This window comes from Entelurus aequoreus, linkage group LG12, assembly GCF_033978785.1.
Source record: "Entelurus aequoreus isolate RoL-2023_Sb linkage group LG12, RoL_Eaeq_v1.1, whole genome shotgun sequence".
Taxonomy (NCBI): Eukaryota; Metazoa; Chordata; class Actinopteri; order Syngnathiformes; family Syngnathidae; genus Entelurus; species Entelurus aequoreus.
In genome coordinates this window covers 45951226-45970638 of record NC_084742.1, presented here as the reverse complement: position 1 = coordinate 45970638, position 19413 = coordinate 45951226, and the positions used below count along the sequence as shown (strand labels likewise).

The 19413-nt window shown below is 41.2% G+C and overlaps 1 pseudogene; it reads left to right on the top strand.

Annotated features, from left to right (window-relative positions):
- Window positions 1–848: 848 nt before the first annotated feature.
- Window positions 849–16006, top strand: LOC133661288 (death domain-containing protein 1-like; annotated as a pseudogene).
- The last annotated feature ends 3407 nt before the right edge of the window (window positions 16007–19413 follow it).

The following is a 19413-nucleotide window of genomic DNA, read 5'->3' as shown; positions in this document are numbered from 1 at the left end:
AAATATTCAACAGCAACACCATCAAAATTAGTTAAAGCTGCGTAACAACACCAAACAGATAATCAATAACCATAACAAATGTATACTAACACCTCCACAAGCAAATTATACCACAACCGGTGCCACATGTAACTGCCGACAAAGGAACGCCTTCCCACTTGATGGAAACTGCCTCCAATCATCTACCATCTTTTACCAAGCCACAGTCACGCGCAAAGACAAGGACAAGATGGACACGTACATTAGACTAACGGAAAATGACTCGGAAAAAGAAGGGGTAGGAACCACAGCGCCTCATTCTGCCACGTTAGCCACACAAATTCATCAGCAAGCACATCTGGAACCACCGTACAGAAAATTCCACCAAAAGATGCAACTATGTCTCAGAAAGAAATGATTGATTATCTGCTGACTGGAACTTTTCACGCTCAACAAATATAATGAGCTTGTGTCTTCACACCGCCACCAGAACAAAGCCCGTTCGTGCAACACTCAGACTGTTGTCAAAGTTCGCAGTACATAATTTAGATTAGGCCATTTGCATGATGTAAACCACTCTTTTTAAGAGCGATGGTAAAGCACATTCTCATTAAATCCCCTGATGAGTGGGTAACCACTGTTGTATATTTGTTGATCGTGTCACTCTCCCAGGACAGAGTGACTGTGTGATGGGTGATGAGCCAAGAAGACGCCAACAAGGAATCGTCTAACAAAAAGCTTTACTTGTTTCAGTGAGCGTCAGACTGGAACTGCAGCTTCGGGGGCCTGATTACTCTTCTGATGTCCTCTCGGACCACTGTCCTTAAATACCTTTTACACAAAGACCCTTACTCTTTGTAATTCTAGCCATGGAGCCGGCCAGTCTGGACGAAGCCCAGTTTGTTGTTTCGCCAGTCAATCTATTTCCTGACCTTATTCCTCTGCTCAGTTTAAGACGGGTGTCCTCCGACCCCTGAACTCTACTCCTACCTGTGGGGGCTCATACCAGACGTCGCTAATGTGTTTATAATCACTCCTAAAATCCAAGCCTGCATCCCTTTAGGATTCCAATTGTCCTGGGGACAAGGGCCACCACTCTCTGGATGAGCTGTGATGGACATCTGCACCCAAAGCTATCTAAGGGCATATTTCCTTAATAGAATAATCCCCTAAAAGATTCTGTGACCAAATCTAAATACATGCTATAGTTCATAATCATATAAGACAATTGTACACGGTATAATTTACCACACCACAAAACAGGCATGCTGGGGTAAACCTTTTGTCTCTTTTTCCCACATACCATGCTCTATATGCATGTATTGACCACCCACATACCATGCTCTATATGCATGTATTGACCACCCACATACCATGCTCTATATGCATGTATTGACCACTGTTTTGGTTTGTAGACTCGAGAACTCGGATATACTGGGTGCATGCTTCATACAAGCACCTTTGGGTGTGGCTGAAGTCCTGCGCTGTGAAGTGGCCGACACCCTTAGCTGCCTGATGGTGAGCGATGCAGAGAAGCTGGTCAGCAGAGTGATCAGGGTCAGAGTTGAAGGCTGTGGTGCCATCCGCTACCCTCTGACTGTGGCAATTCCCTTCTGTGTGCGTCACCGCGGCACCTACAGGACCATCGCTGTCAAGCTGGTGGACCGCGAGAGGAGGGCCAGCTACCTCACTCCTATGACAACAGAGAGCTCACACGGTGGACAGAGGGTAAAGCAACAATTACATTGTCAAATAATTCATGGGATGACATCCCAGTCCAAATGACCTGTGACATTGTGGCCTCAGGGCTCTTTTGCAGAAGTGAAGGTGTACTCACTGGGCCTGTTTGCCGTGGTTTCCTGTCTTAAGCGAGAACACTTCACAGTTCCTAGACGGGGCGTGTCTCACAAACCTCTTGTGGACCCTCGCATCTGCCTCTACTACCTCCCGGGATCCTTCACGGCTTCTGTCATGGTGCAGTACACGGTAAGAGTCGTTTTAAGACATGATATATGACAGGAAGCATTTCTACACTTTGATGATGATTTCTGTGCCCGTGCTTGGATGAGTTTGGCAAAACCACCTTTGTCCCAAACCTCAGATCCAGCCACTTGACGCCGTCCTTCTGGCCACCATCAAGTCCAAAAGTGAAGCCTACCGCAGGGTGGTGTCCACCAGCCCGCTCCTCTGCCTTGCCCATCCGTCCTCTCAGCCCCTGCTCAGACCCCTCACGGTGACACTTCCCTGTCCGCCAAATCCTGACAAGTGGAAAGACATGAGAGGGCAGGTGGACCTTGTGAAGCGTTTACTCACTCTGCCTGCAGCTGGCCCTGCAGTATCATCTTCCCAGCAGAGGAGGTAAAAGAAGAACCAATTGTTGAAAATAATACATATAATTTTGTTAGAATAATCTACTTATTGTGACATATATGGATGCATTTCTTGATTGCTCATTAAATAGTGTGTCCCCTCAGCAACATTTAATGTGATGACTTCACAGTTAATTGCCTTTTCATCCAGTTTAGCATAAAAAAATACTTTTCGTGTTAGGATGCTGGGCTCCTCCATTCAGTCCTCTAAAGAGAACCCTGCTGAGCTTCTGAGCGTGCTGTGCTGCAAAGACCATCAATGGAGCGTCGCGGAAGGAATTGTCATCCAGAGCCATCAGAATGGCATTGTGTCTTTTGAACTGACGGAGAACTTTGACAGGTTTGGACTGTTTTTGTCTGTCAGTATTTGTCCTGGCTGCTTCCAGGCCAAACAGATGACGATACAAACTGCCAAATCAGAAGTATCCAAATTAGAGATGTCTAATTTCAAAGCATTTATGTCTAATTTTAAAGCATTTATCGGCCGATAAATGCTTTAAAATTTAATATCGGAAATTATCGGTATCGTTTTTTTATTATCGGTATCGTTTTTTAAATTAAATCAACATAAAAAACACAAGATACACTTACAATTAGTGCACCAACCCAAACCCCCCCCCCCCCACCCCCCCCATTTACACTCATTCACACAAAAGGGTTGTTTCTTTCTGTTATTAATATTCTGGTTCCTACATTATATATCAATATATATCAATACAGTCTGCAAGGGATACAGTCCGTAAGCACACATGATTGTGCGTGCTGCTGGTCCACTAATAGTACTAAACTTTAACAGTTAATTTTACTCATTTTCATTAATTACTAGTTTCTATGTAACTGTTTTTATATTGTTATTATTTCTTTTTTATTCAAGAAAATGTTTAATTTATTTATCTTATTTTATTTTTTATTTTTTTAAAAAGGACTTTATCTTCACCAAACCTGGTTGTCCAAATTAGGCATAATAATGTGTTAATTCCAAGACTGTATATATCGGTATCGGTTGATATCGGTATCTGTCATTAAAGAGTTGGACAATATCGGAATATCGGCAACAATAATAATAATAATAATAATGGATTCGATTTATATCGCGCTTTTCTATTGTTAGATACTCAAAGCGCTCACAGAGAAGTGGGAACCCATCATTCATTCACACCTGGTGGTGGTAAGCTACATTTGTAGCCACAGCTGCCCTGGGGTAGACTGACGGAAGCGAGGCTGCCAGTTTGCGCCTACGGCCCCTCCGACCACCACCTATCATTCAGTCATCATTCATTTCACCGGTGTGAGCGGCACCGGGGGCAAAGGGTGAAGTGTCCTGCCCAAGGACACAACGGCAGCGATTTTTGGATGGTAAGAGGCGGGGAGCGAACCTGCAACCCTCAGGTTTCTGGCACGGTTGCTCTACCCACTACGCCACACCGTCCCTACAAGCCATTATCGGACATCCCTAATCCAAATGAATGTCTATACTGAAGCTTTTGAAGTACCTATCACTTCCTTTGCCTCGCCCACCCTAATTCGTATGTTTTTAATCCATTTTGATGTTTGCATACGAGTATTAATGATGAAGTTAAAGCGGAACTGCACTTTTTTGGGAATTTTGCTTATTGTTCACAACCATTATGAGAGACATGATGATGGATGAAAATGCGATCAAAAGTTTGCTTACAGTGGAGCCTGTGGGAGCCACGCAATTCTGCCTTTAAAGCCCTTAAAATGTTTTCCAAACACCTCCATTGAGGTTTTATATACATTATGTATGTATACATGTAATTTAGTAACGAGCACATTTATATATACAGTACAGGCCAAAAGTTTGGACACACACAAGTAATGTTTTATTATGTTTGTTGGCTCTCATGAATTCTGCATGGTTGTCATGCGTTTTTGAAATTAATGATCAATGATCAATAATCAATATACGTAAATATTAGGGGTGTGGGAAAAAATCGATTCGAATTCGAATAGCGATTCTCACGTTGTGCGATTCAGAATTGATTGTCATTTTTATTTTTTATTTTTATTTTTATTTATTTATTTATTTTTAATTATTATTTTTTTTTATAATGTCCTGCCCAGCTTCTCGGGCAAATCATATAGCAGATGCAGATGCCCATATCGGCTGTTCAGTTTTACTTTACAAAAGAGAAGTGTAGGATACTTCTCTTGTTGCCTTACTTGTATTTTGACTTTATTAAATGTATTTATATAATCATTTGGTGCAGCCGGGCCGGAGCAGGAGGGGATAGAAAGAGAGAAAAAGGAGGACAGAGGGGGGAATTGTGGGGACAAGAGGGGGATTAGACAGAGAGACAAAAACAACAACAGCAAACACAACAACAACAACAACAACAACAACAGAGCAACATCAGCAAATACGACATGTACAAATATGATGGTAAAAGTAATAGCAAATAAGCAGTTAGCGAAAATAAAAAAATAATACAGAAATGACAATGAGCATTATTACACTAAAAATGGAGCAATATGAATACCAATAGAAATAGTGCTATTGATAATAAACAATACCAATACTTTACCTTTATTATCAACAATACAATTGTTCAAATGCAACAATACATATACGTAATGATAACTTGAGATACGAAAGAATGCAGAAAAATGGAGGGGAAGAAAGAGAAGCAACCTACATTAACCTTGTAGATTCTCATTTTTAAAAATAGATTTAAAAAAAAAATTTTTATAATTTTTTTTAAATTTTTAATTGTATTTATTTATTTATTATTATTATTTTTTTAATTAATCAATCCAACAAAACAATACACAGCAATACCATAACAATGCAATCCAATTCCAAAACCAAACCCAACCCAGCAACTGCAATAAACAGAGCAATTGAGAGGAGACACAAACACGACACAGAAAAAACCAAAAGTACTGAAACAAAAATGAATATTATCAACAACAGTATCAATATTAGTTACAATTTCAACAGAGCAGTGATTAAAAATCCCTCATTGACATTATCATTAGACATTTATTAAAATAAAAAAATAAAAACAACAATAGTGTCAGAGTGGCTTACACTTGCATCGCATCTCATAAACTTGACAACACACTGTGTCCAATATTTTCACAAAGATAAAATAAGTCATATTTTTGGTTCATTTAATAGTTAAAACAAATGTACATCATTGCAAACAGTTGATAAAACATTGTCCTTTACAATTATAAAAGCTTTTTACAAAAATCTACTAGTCTGCTTGCATGTCAGCAGACTGGGGTAGATCCTGCTGAAATCCTATGTATTGAATGAATAGAGAATCTTTTTGAATCTTGGCAAAAATCTTAGCCACACGATTATCAAATGTAATAGGAAAATTAATTCATACCGACCAAACTGGCTTCATGGAAGATCGACAATCTTCAGACAATATAAGGCAATTGTTTAATGTTATTTACTATGCTAGAAGTCTCCCTTATCCCACAGCAGTATGTACTGTTGATGCGGAGAAGGCATTCGACCGCATAAACTGCTCATTTATGTTTTGCACATTACGTAAATTTGGATTTGGAGATAATTTTATACAATGGATTAAGATGCTTTATACAAGGCCCATGGCATCAGTCAAAACCAATAATCATATTTCAGACTTTTTTTTGTTAAAAAGAGGAGTAAAACAGGGATGTCCTGCATCTGTATTATTATTTAATTTGGTTATTGAACACTTAGCTGCAAAAATAAGAAGTGAAAATAATATTCCGGTATAAAAATTGGCTCTCAGTATAAGCTATCGATGTATTGTGACGACATAATTTTTTTTACCTGTCACATGTTAACTACTCTCTTCTTTATATCAATAATGTCATCACTGAATATGGCTGTTTATCAGGGTATAAAGTTAATTGGGACAAATGTGACATATTACCACTTAATAAACAATGCAAGAAATTACAAGTTCAGAACTCCAAAATTAAATTGTATTGCATTATTATGGTATTGTTGTGTATTGTTTTCATTAAAAAATAAAAAAAATGAAATAAAATAAAACAATAAAAAAAATAGTTTTTGAATCGAGAATCGTGTTGAATTAAAAAAAAAATCGATTTTGAATCGAATCGTGACCCCTAGGATCGATTTTGAATCGAATCGTGGCACACCCAAAGATTCACAGCCCTAGTAAATATTAAATATACAGTACGGGCAAAAAGTTTGGACACACCTCATTCAATGTGTTTTCTTTATTTTCATGACTATTTACATTGTAGATTGTCACTGAAGGCATCAAAACTATGAACGAACACATGCGGAGTTATGTACTTAACAAAAAAAGGTGAAATAACTGAAAACATGTTTTGTATTCTATTTTCTTCAAAATAGCCACTCTTTGCTCTGATTACTGTTTTCTCACACTATTGGCATTCTCTCGATGAGCTTCAAGCACACCTGTGAAGTGAAAACCATTTCAGGTGACTACCTCTTAAAGCTCATCGAGAGAATGCCAAGAGTGTGCGAATCACCAAAATGATTCCCAGGCGCGGCGCCGCTGCTGCCCACTGCTCCCCAAGGGGATGGGTCAAATGCAGAGGACAAATTTCACCACACCTAGTGTTTGTGTGACAATCATTGGTACTTTAACTTTAACTTAACTTAAAAAGTAATCAGAACAAAGTGTGGCTATTTTGAGTGGTGGGGGCTGGGGAGACCAAGCGTCATTTTGTGTCTTCCTCGCCAGTTTCGGGTCCTAAATGGCAGTCAAAGTGTACCAACTTGTCGGAACACCTTCTCAGACTTCTTCTGTCCAGGTGAGAGGCATGATTTATGATCTAGAATAAACTTACAGGAAGCGAGAAAGCGGCAGACCACTCGATGATGTAAACATAGGGACACACGGAAGTGATAATGTCGCCGCGATAAATAGTTTGTCTGCGTTAGCGCTTATAACAACAATATCAATAATATTAGGTTAATATTGAAGTCATGAAATGTAAATGGAGTATTGTTGGTGGTTTTTTAATGGTTATTTATTGGATTTTATCGGCAGAATCAGAAATATGCCATTGGTTCCGCTGTAAGCTGACTTTTATTTACTTTAATTAAGTATTTAGAATGCATTAAAAAAAAAAAATCCATCCCTCGTCATGTCTTTCATAATAATTGTAAACGACAGGCAAAAAAAAAAAAAAAAGTGCAGTTCCGTTTTAACAATACTACATGTCAACATTAATTGACTGATTTATCCAGAAGTGGTCGACCATGTATGTTGACGTCAGCTTAAACAGGATCTATTGTGTAAAACCAAATTTTCTTACCTATTGGTGCCTGTTTTTGTGTATTTGGGATCTGCAGAGCCCCCAAAAATTTGAACACAAACCATGGAGACATGGCGGAGATATTTATAAAACAATCTTGCCTTCCTTCATACTTCCTCCAAACGAGCCGTGTTGTATTTGCCCAATTTGTGACGTTGTTCCCAGTTGTGACATCAGCGGATATCGCTATAAACGGGAGGAATTTACCCAAAGTGCTTTGCGCTTGTCCGCCATTGTAATTCGATACTGTAGTCAATAAGTTCCTTCTTTTTCTCTATCCTCTTGTTGTGGGGCAGACTGGCTCGTACATGCACATGCATCCTCCGCTGTTGCCATTTCTAACACAAAGTAGCGTAGCGTATAGTTCTAACTTATATCTGTCAGTAGACTCCATATGGAAACCACATAAATAAGACCGTTCACAAAATGGCGTATTTTGAAGAGACGGCCAGAGAGCGGCTTGAAAATGGTCTGTAGAACATCATCAAGAAAGCGAACCACCAGGTTTAAGTAAATAATGGTTGAGTCCTTAATAAATTAAGACGTCTTAGTTGGACATTCGCATATGGACTGGGGTAACTCTCTCACGAGAAGAGGCAATATATTCAGACTTCGGATTGCAAAAGTGATAGCTCCATCCTGGAGGAGAGACTCCATGTTTATCTTCACGTCAACTTCTACAAACCCCGTTTCCATATGAGTTGGGAATTTGTGTTAGATGTAAATATAAACGGAATACAATGATTTGCAAATCCTTTTCAACCCAAATTCAATTGAATGCAATACAAAGACAACATATTTGATGTTTAAACTCATAAACTTGATTTTTTTTTGCAAATAATAATTAACTTAGAATTTCAGGACTTCAACACGTGCCAAAGTAGTTGGGAAAGGGCATGTTCACCACTGTGTTACATGGCCTTTCCTTTTAACAACACTCAGTAAACGTTTTGGAACTGAGGAGACACATTTTTAAGCTTCTCAGGTGGAATTCTTTCCCATTCTTGCTTGATGTACAGCTTAAGTTGTTCAACAGTCCGGGGGTCTCCGTTGTGGTATTTTAGGCTTCATAATGCGCCACACATTTTCAATGGGAGGCAGGTCTGGACTACAGGCAGGCCAGTCTAGTACCCGCACTCTTTTACTATGAAGCCACGTTGATGTAACACGTGGCTTGGCATTGTCTTGCTGAAATAAGCAGGGGCGTCCATGGTACGTTGCTTGGATGGCAACATATGTTGCTCCAAAACCTGTATGTACCTATCAGCATTAATGGCGCCTTCACAGATGTGTAAGTTACCCATGTCTTGGGCACTAATACACCCCTATACCAACACAGATGCTGGCTTTTCAACTTTGCGCCTATAACAATCCGGATGGTTCTTTTCCTCTTTGGTCCGGAGGACACGACGTCAACGGTTTCCAAAAACATTTTGAAATGTGGACTCGTCAGACCGCAGAACACTTTTCCACTTTGTATCAGTCCATCTTAAATGAGCTCAGGCCCAGCGAAGCCGACAGCGTTTCTGGGTGTTGTTGATGAACAGTTTTCGCCTTGCATAGGAGAGTTTTAACTTGCACTTACAGATGTAGCGACCAACTGTAGTTACTGACAGTGGGTTTCTGAAGTGTTCCTGGGCCCATGTGGTGATATCCTTTACACACTGATGTCGCTTGTTGATGCAGTACAGCCTGAGGGATCGAAGGTCACGGGCTTAGCTGCTTACGTGCGGTGATTTCTCCAGATTCTCTGAACCCGTAGATGGTGAAATCCCTAAATTCCTTGCAATAGCTGGTAGAGAAAGGTTTTTCTTAAACTGTTCAACAATTTGCTCACGCATTTGTTGACAAAGTGGTGACCCTCGCCCCATCCTTGTTTGTGAATGACTGAGCATTTCATGGAATCTACTTTTATACCCAATCATGGCACCCACCTGTTCCCAATTTGCCTGTTCACCTGTGGGATGTTCCAAATAAGTGTTTGATGAGCATTCCTCAACTTTATCAGTATTTATTGCCACCTTTCCCAACTTCTTTGTCACGTGTTGCTGGCATCAAATTCCAAAGTTAATGATTATTTGCAAAAAAAAAAAAAAGTTTATCAGTTTGAACATCAAATATGTTGTCTTTGTAACATATTCAACTGAATATGGGTTGAAAATAATTTGCAAATCATTGTATTCCGTTTATATTTACATCTAACACAATTTCCCAACTCATATGGAAACGGGGTTTGTAAGTTACAATATACAGAGGTTGTTTTCCGGTCACTTACACATGAACATATCCTTACATGGTCAGGTTGTACCCTTCTGAATTAACACACCCAGACAGAGAAAGAAGGAATACAAGAAAGTGGTTCGGCTCCTCCAAATTAAGAGTCCTTAGTTTTTGACCTGAGCTCCTCCAGGTACTGCAGACTTGTTTAATGACGCTCGCTTGTAATAAAGGAACTTTTTTGTTCAGCAAAGCGTCTCCGATGTCTCTTTTGATCCAGCCGCACTGCCGTGTTGCCCTTCTGCCCTAGAGGGGGTGACAAGACCAGAAATACACATCAACCTCTCGAGGAACTTTGAAGAAAATGTCATCCTTTTGGCGATTTGAACGGTTTGTACAGCCGAAAACAACACACACGCGGGGCATTTTACTTCGAGAAAGGCTAAATGGCGCATCGTACCCATTGAGAACAGACGCTAGCTTGACCACCACGCATATTTAATGAGCGGGACGTGACATCATTTAAAACCAAGCAATCGAGGGTGAAGTGTTCATTTTGAATTCAACATCTGAGTACTGACAGTGCACTGAATTTTGCCGTACTTCTTAATGTGAACACACGTATGCAAATAAAAGTCTTGCGTGTACAGCAAGAATAAAGACACGACCTATTTGTTCCGTCCTCCTGCAGACTGCTGGTGGTCCGCTTCCTCTCCCCGCTGCAGCCTTGCCAGCTCACATCCCTGGCAGAGGACCTGGTGGACTCAGTGTGTGGCCACCTGGTCAGAGTGGTCATCCAGCACCGCCAGGGTGAGCCCCGTGCCGTCCTGGTGTCCGCCTTGCCGAGCAGGGAGCTCAGTTGGGAAATGTCCAGGCTGCAGGCAGAGGGTGACAGTGCAGCCCCGCAGACGTCACCGGAGATCTGCATGCGGGAGGGGGATCAGCTTGTCCTACGCCTTTGCGGGAATGTCACCTGTGCAGGTTAGACATGAACAGAGAATCATTCCCGGTAACTTGAGTGTAATGTCTAAGTCAGGGGTGGGCAATTAATTTTTACCGGGGGCCGCATGAGCAACCCGAGCACTGCTGGAGGGCCACATCGACAATATTTCAATTAAATTTTGCTCAATATTATTTTTGATATATACTGTAAGATAAATGATAATTATAATAATAATAATAAAAAAAAAAAATAATAATAATTAATAATAATAATAATACTTTCATTTAACCTAACTTAACTTTATACCAAAAGCACTGCTTTGGAAATCATTTGTACCCCTTTCAGTGATCACATTTAGTTCCCCTTAAACATCCTCATGTTGCACAATGAAATGTAAGCATAGGATGAAGTGTGCATTCCTGTAACTTTATCTAGTAACAGCATTCCATGATTAATATAAATAAATTAACATTAATAATAAATGACAGTCAAATAAGCACACATATGACTGAGGAGTCATAGTGTAACTTTGTGTGGTGTTTGAGTTGTCCGACTTTTTGTGTGGCCATAAACGCACCAGTGGTTTAGTGGTATACGTGTTGGTGACGGATGACAAGTTGGTTTTGGCCTGGTTTGTACGGCAGAAAATGACTAGTTTTTCGAGATAGAAGTGTTTTACTCATGTTTTTGGTGTGGTTATGGCCGAATATAAACAGTTTTGCTCAATAAAGTGATCAATATAATTCCTGTCCTCGAAGCATCTCAATAGACGTTACAATAATTGAACGGTGTTCAATTGAACGGTGTTGACGAACACCGTTAGGGCTGCTTGTTGTCACTGTCACTCAAAGTTGCATTGCAAAATTACACAGAATAAATGTGTTTATTTTGTTTAGAATTCAGATGGGATTTGATTTGGTGCGCGGCATATATTTGCTGTGCGCAGAGGACGCTTGAGCAGTGCGCAATTGCGCAGGCACGCACCTTAGAGGGAACGTTGCTTTGCAGTCCATGTCTTGTTGAAAACACGGCATTCGTCATCAACTTTTCTCTTTTTAGCGTCTCGGGTGTAAACCGTGCATCACTTGTCGCTGTGCACCTTCACTCACAGATTACACACGGACATACGCCCATAAATAACACTTTTCAAATAAAAGCAGCACAGTTGTATTGCGCGCACGACATATATGTTTTTTCAACTTTATTTTGTAATTTGTGATTGAAGCTGTTCACATTCATTCACAATCACGCACGCGCATACGTCCACACGGAAGTAATACAAATAACGCTTTTCAAAACAAAAGCAGCACAGTTGTATTGCACACTCGACATAGATACTTTTTAAAATTTATTTTGTAATTTATGATTGGCCTCATGCGGGCCGGACAGGGACGCACAAAGGGCCGGATGTGGCCCGCGGGCCGCAGAATGCCCAGGTCTGGTCTAAGTGGAAACTTTAATCATCACTACGCACGCATTTTTTCTTAGGGACCAAAAAACACCAGCTACCCCAAAACTGCTGTAAAAATACCAAATCAGTGAAGTTGGCACATTGTGTAAATGGTAAATAAAAACAGAATACAATGATTTAGCAAATCCTTTTCAACCTATATTCAATTGAATAGACTGCAAAAACAAGATATTTAATGTTCGAACTGGGAAACTTAATTTTGTTTTGCAAATAATCATTAACCAATGACCAATCTGTCATCGTGTCTTTCATAATAATTGGGAAATTCCAAAGAAAAGTGCAGTTCCCCTTTAAAATAAATGTGGCATCGAAAATGACATTTCTAATGTATTCAGACAAGTCAATAATTTGTCCAGAGGAAGAAGTGGGACTCTTTTTGCGTCACCTTTTCCTTTTAGTCCATAGTAAATTAAGTAAAGATATCCATTCATCCATTTTTCTATTCATATTTGTCCCTTTTGGGGTAGCGGGGAGGGGCTGGAAGCTATGCCAGCTGCACTCGGGTTGAAGGCATATACACCCTGGACAAGTCGCCACACAAATTCAGTGTTAGTGGGCGGCCGAGGGTGGAGTCGGGTCTCTTGGTTGCTTTGTTGGGTCTGCTCCTGTCTCTGGCCATGCTCCCCCACCCCAGCAGACGATGGCGTGGAACACCGCAGAGGCCACCACAGTGTATATGTTTTTTGTTTTGTTTTGTTTTACTTTTGTGACTATGTAGAAATGTCTGGTTGCATCAACTCTGCTCTTTTAATGTCTTTAATATCCTTTCTGTTCTTTGATGTTTGTTTCCTTCTTACACACATGCTCATGTGTGCTATGGCTATGAGTTATTTTTCCCGTGGCCTCAGTCTGGACCCCCTCTCCAGGGGCCCAGGTTTAGAGTGACTTTTTTTTCTCACGCCCCACCCCCAGCGTTTTACCTGTTTCTCACCTTTTTTTGTAAGGGGCGCCGGAAGTTGGCAGACCCGTCAGCGATCCTGTTCTGTCTCCTTGTAATGTTTGTCTGCTCTTGAATGGGATTGTGCTAAAAATCTTAATTTCTCCTCAGGGGATTATTAAAGTATTTCTGATTCTGATTCTGAAATAGACAACCATTCACACTCACATTCACACACTAAGGCCAATTTAGTGTTGCCAATCAGCCTATAAGGGTTCTAACATGTTTCAAAAACCAATAGACCACCATTATTCATTCAACACAACCAAAATGGCTTAAAGGCCTACTGAAATTAAATGTTCTTATTTAAACGGGGATAGCAGATCCATTCTATGTGTCATACTTGATCATTTCGCGATATTGCCATATTTTTGCTGAAAGGATTTAGTAGAGAACATCGACGATAAAGTTCGCAACTTTTGGTCGCTGACAAAAAAGCCTTGCCTGTACCGGAAGTAGCGTGACGTCACAGGTTGTGGAGCTCCTCACATCTGCACATTGTTTACAATCATGGCCACCAGCAGCAAGAGCGATTTGGACCGAGAAAGCGACGATTACCCCATTAATTTGAGCGAGGATGAAAGATTTGTGGATGAGGAAAGTGAGAGTGAAGGATTAGAGGGCAGTGGAAGCGATTCAGATAGGGAAAATGCTGTGAGAGGCGGGTGGGACCTGATATTCAGCTGGGAATGACTAAAACAGTAAATAAAAACAAGACATATATATACTCTATTAGCCACAACACAACCAGGCTTATATTTAATATGCCACAAATTAATCCGCATAACAAACACCTCCCCCCTCCCGTCCATATAACCCACCAATACAACTCAAACACCCGCACAACACACTCAATCCCACAGCCCAAAGTACCGTTCACCTCCGTAAAGTTCATACAGCAAAGTTACGTACGTGACATGCACATAGCGGCACGCACGTACGGGCAAGCGATCAAATGTTTGGAAGCCAAAGCTGCGTACTCACGGTAGCGCATCTGCTATCCAACTCAAAGTCCTCCTGGTTGTGTTGCTGCAGCCAGCCGCTAATACACCGCTTCCCACCTACAGCTTTCTTCTTTGCTGTCTTCATTGTTCATTAAACAAATTGCAAAAGATTCAACAACACGTATGATGGCGCAAACGTCATCATACGAGACGTTTTCAGCAGAATATTTCACGGGAAATTTAAAATTGCACTTTATAAGTTAACCCGGCCGTATTGGCATGTGTTGCAATGTTAAGATTTCATCATTGATATATAAACTATCAGACTGCGTGGTCGGTAGTAGTGGGTTTCAGTAGGCCTTTAAATGTTGTGAGAATTAGATATTTTCAAGAGTTCTTTCTTTATTCATAGTCATGTTTAAAGCAGCAATATTTTCCCGTGTGAACACTTTGGGTCTTTATCTTATGTCCGCTAGTAAACTCTTGTGTTTCACCTTGAAGGCGCTGGAATGTGTTTTGGGAGTATGATATACTCCCTTTTTACCTTATCAGTTTAGAACAATAAGGCTGTGTATCTTTCTGGCCGGGAGGGGTCTGTTTTCGTACTAAATAAGCTGACTCTTTCCGTTTGATTTTTAGACCGCTTCCAGATGCCGCTATTAACGCATAGGCTGGTCTCCTAAAGCTTTAGTAAAACTTGGTAATATTCCTATTCTGTCTTGATGGTCCTTCTTACTCAACATATATGTCATCCGAAAGAAGTTGGGATTGACCAGTGACTTTTATTCCTGAGAGGAAGACTGGTCTGACGCAACAATGTGTACTAAACAAAGCTTTAATCGTGCTCAACAGCGACCTGATGGTAAAAGGTTAGACACAACGTGCAAAGAAAGGTTGCTGTAAAGGTTGCAAGCAGCACTTTGCTAACACAGCTGCTTGCATAAGCGGTTGTCTCAAATTATATTAGATTAATGATGAGCATGGAGGTGCAGCCAGTTTGTACACACGTGAAATCTACTGTATGGTGGCGCTCCCTTTGTCACGTGGTGAGGAAATGCTAGATGTTGTTTGTTTGATGACCTATCCACATGTTATATGTTGCCGCAGGACCTCGGGCGAGCAAGTGTGGGGTTCTAGAAGAGCGCATCACCTTCCACAGTCAGCGCAGGAACGAGCTGCTGGTGCCCCTGACTGAGGTGGACCCCTTCGGTAAACTACAGCTCACCTCACTACAAGGGCGCGGCCGTCTTCTACAAGGCCACCAGAGGTCAGGCGGAGTGGCGAGGGGACCAAGGCGGTCAGGGTGGACGTGGAGAACCTGGGAGAGCCTGTGTGCACGCTGCCTCTGAGTCTGCCTAAGGTACTTTTTCCAAATGATTCATGAAAGAGTAAGTAATCCGCGCCTTTAGAGTGCGCTTGTTTAGTTTTCCTTGCTGTTTAATTTAAGCGAGTCCGAAGCATCAGACGGCCCGTCACGCCGAGGATTTCGCTCTGTGACAGGACAGGTGAGACTTATTTGACCAACAAAGCATAGTCTGACCCTAACTTTCACTTCTTTCCCACCAGACTCCTCCCAGACTCGCTCCTCCTCTGGCTGTCCGAGGAGCTTTCAGAAGAAGAATTAGGCCCCCTGGCGCATTCTCTGCGTATTCGCCGTAGCTCGCCCAGCTGGTGAAGCTCCGGGCCGGGGACAACCTTCCCGGCGAGGCCTTCCGCATGTTGACCATGTGGAGGAGGGAACTGCCTGCTTCCTTGCTACGGCCCAAGGCCTCCCATCTGGCACGCTGCTTGGCCAGGAGCGGCAGGCCTGACCTTGCTGCAGAGCTGCTGTTACGCCAGGCAGCGACCTCAGGCAATCTGAAATAAAGACGCTGCTCCTTAAAAGGCTTACTTTACACCCAATACCAGTGAAGTTGGCACGTTGTGTAATTTGTAAATAAAAACAATACAATGATTTGCAAATCCTTTTCAACCTATATTCAATTGAATAGACTGCATCCATCCATCCATCCATTTTCTACTGCTTGTCCCATTCGGGGTCGCGAGGTGTGCTGGAGCCTATATCAGCTGCATTCGGGCGGAAGGCGGGGTACACTCTGGACAAATCGCCACCTCATCACAGGGCCAACACAGATAGACAGACAACATTCACACTCACATTTACAAAGACAAGATATTTAATGTTCAAACTAAGAAACACATTTTTTTTTGCAAATAATCATTAACTTAGAATTTAATGGCAGCAACACATTGCAAACAAGTTGGAACAGGGGCATTTTTACCACTGCGTTACATGGCCTTTCCTTTTAACAACACAGAGTAAACGTTTAGGAACTGAGGAGACCAATTTTTGAAGCTTTTTCAGGTGGAATTCTTCAATTCTGTTTCAGCTTAAATTGTTCAACAATCCGGGGTCTCCGTTGTGGTATTTTAGGTTTCATAATGCGCCACACATTTTCAATAGGAAACAGGTCTGGACTTCAGGCAGGCCAGTCTTGTACCGCTGTTGCAACACGTGGCTTGGCATTGTCTCGCTGAAATAAGCAGGGGCGTCCGTGATAACGTTGCTTGGATGGTATCATATGTTGTTCCAAAACCTGTATGTACCTTTCAGCATTAATGGTGCCTTCACAGATGTGTAAGTTACCCATACCTTGGGAACTAATACACCCCCATACCATCACAGATGCTGGCTTTTGAACTTTGCGCCTAGAACAATCCGGATGGTTCTATTCCTCTTTGTTCCAGAGGACACGACGTCCACAGTTTCTGAAAACATTTTGAAATGTGGACTCGTCAGACCACAGAACACTTTTCCACTTTGCATCAGTCCATCATAGATGAGCCTGGGCCCAGCGAAGCCGGCTGCGTTTCTGGGTGTTGTGGATAAATGGCTTTCGCTTTGAATAGTACAGTTTTAACTTGCACTTACAGATGTAGCGACCAACTGTAGTTACTGACAGTGGGTTTCTGAAGTGTTCCTGAGCCCATGTGGTGATATCCTTTACACACTGATGTTGCTTTTTGATGTAGTAACGCCTGAGGGATCCAAGGTCACGGCCATTCAATGTTACGTGCAGTGATTACTCCAGATTATCTAAACCTTTTGATGATATTACGGACCGTAGATGGTGAAATCCCTAAATTAGTTGCAATAGCTTGTTGAGAAATGTTGTTCTAAACTGTTCAACAATTTGCTCACGCATTTGTTCGCCCAATCCTTGTTTGTGAATGACTGAGCATTTCATGGAAGCTGCTTTTATACCCAATCATGGTACCCACCTGTTCCCAATTAGCCTGTTCACCTGTGGGATGTTCCAAATAAGTGTTTGATGAGCATTCCCCAACTTTCTCAGTCTTTTTTTTGCCACTCGTGCCAGCTTTTTTCAAACAAGTTGCAGGCATTAAATTCCAAATGAGCTAATATTTGCAAGAAATAACATAGTTTTCCAGTTCGAACGTTAAATATCTTGTCATTGCAGTGTGTTCAATTGAATATAGGTTGAAAAGGATTTGCAAATCATTGTATTCTGTTTTTATTTATGATTTACACATGTCAACTTCACTGGTTTTGGGGTTTGTATAAGTTGGAGGTACTTTTGTTCTACATGACGTGGAAGTGCCTTATCATGAGGTTGGTGTGTTTTTAAATGATCCCAGCAGGTTTCGTTTTTATGGCATTGCTAAATCTTGAGAATAGTCAGATAGGAGAACTTCACAAGATATCCATGAGATCTTTTGAATGTATCACATCAGAGCATCAGGAAGTCCATGGATGACAACCTGCTGGGTGTTCAGCCTTAATCGGCATCTGCTGCTCAGTACTTTAACTTGAAAATGGCAGCCAGAAAGTGTTTATTCAAATGTAAGAAGCATGTATCTAAACAGGCAGCGATGGGAAGATTTTTTTGTTTTCAGTGGAGATAACGACATACCTCATCCAATTATATCTTTTATCCAATTCTTCTTTACTGTTTGCTGATAACCATTAGCACACAGCTATCAAAAAAGGAATTCAGTTAAAAAAAACTTGGAAGACACCAATATTTTTGCAGCAGATTCCAAAAACCCTAGACAGGTGTCATGAAGATTATCTTTGACTATCTCTTTGTAGTTAGTCCTTAAAAACAGCGGCATGCTTCTGTTGTAGCATGGATGGAACAGTATATAAAACCGGATCATAGGGCCTTCTGATTCCGCGTTACTGTAATGGCGGATGGAATCACAGAGTTGACCAATAAAAACCGAATCTACTATTAAACGCGGAATGTCAAGGAAATTGACGTAGTGTGACTGAAATGCGATCCTTGGGAGGAGAAGGAACATATGTACTGCACGTCTAGGGAAGTTGTGTTTTGGATTTTTCTGCTTGCTTTAAATAAAGACGGGCGCTTACCTTCCCTCTCCCATTTATTTCACCTGCTTTTGCTTCTTTAGTCTCGTCCCAACGTTTTTTGGAGCCTCTCTCTGCACTGTTTTCCAAAGTGAAGGATGTGAATATGTTTAATGCTAACTACATATATTGCTAGCATACACGTACACCTATAGAAATGAGTATATCGATCTTCCCATCATATTTCTGCATGCTAACTATCATCAAATTATTACTAAATGGTTAGTTTTAAAATACCTCACAAATGAAGGGACACACAATAGAGCCCCGACATGAGGGTGTGAGGTATTAATCATCAAGATAAGCCAGCAAAGGAGCCGTTACCATGAAAACCGTAGTTAGATGTGACAGACAACCCAACCCCCTTTTGAAAAGTATATAAGTCATTTGAGAGAAAAAACAACCCCCTCCTGTTGCAAGTCTTGAGATATATGTCAGAATGTGTGTTCATATGTGCTTATGTTTGCTGAGGTTTTGTTCCAGTCCCACACTGCGCCCTCTACAGAAGCATAGTTTGGGCATGGATTTTTTTCTCCCCCGCCCCTCATGTTTTCTTTTTCCTATCTTTTGACGGAGCACCGCCAATGTAGTGACCCATGTCCTGTTACCCCCTGTCATATTTTACTTCTGTTTCTTGGACAGGTTGAATGTAAACAAACTTTGTTGAACTTTTTAAAGGCCTACTGAAACCCACTACTACCGACCACGCAGTCTGATAGTTTATACATCAATGATGAAATCTTAACATTGCAACACATGTCAATACGGCCGGGTTAACTTATAAAGTGCAATTTTAAATTTCCCGGGAAATATCCGTCTGAAAACGTCTCGGTATGATGACGTTTGCGCGTGACGTCACGGATTGAACGGAAGTATTGGG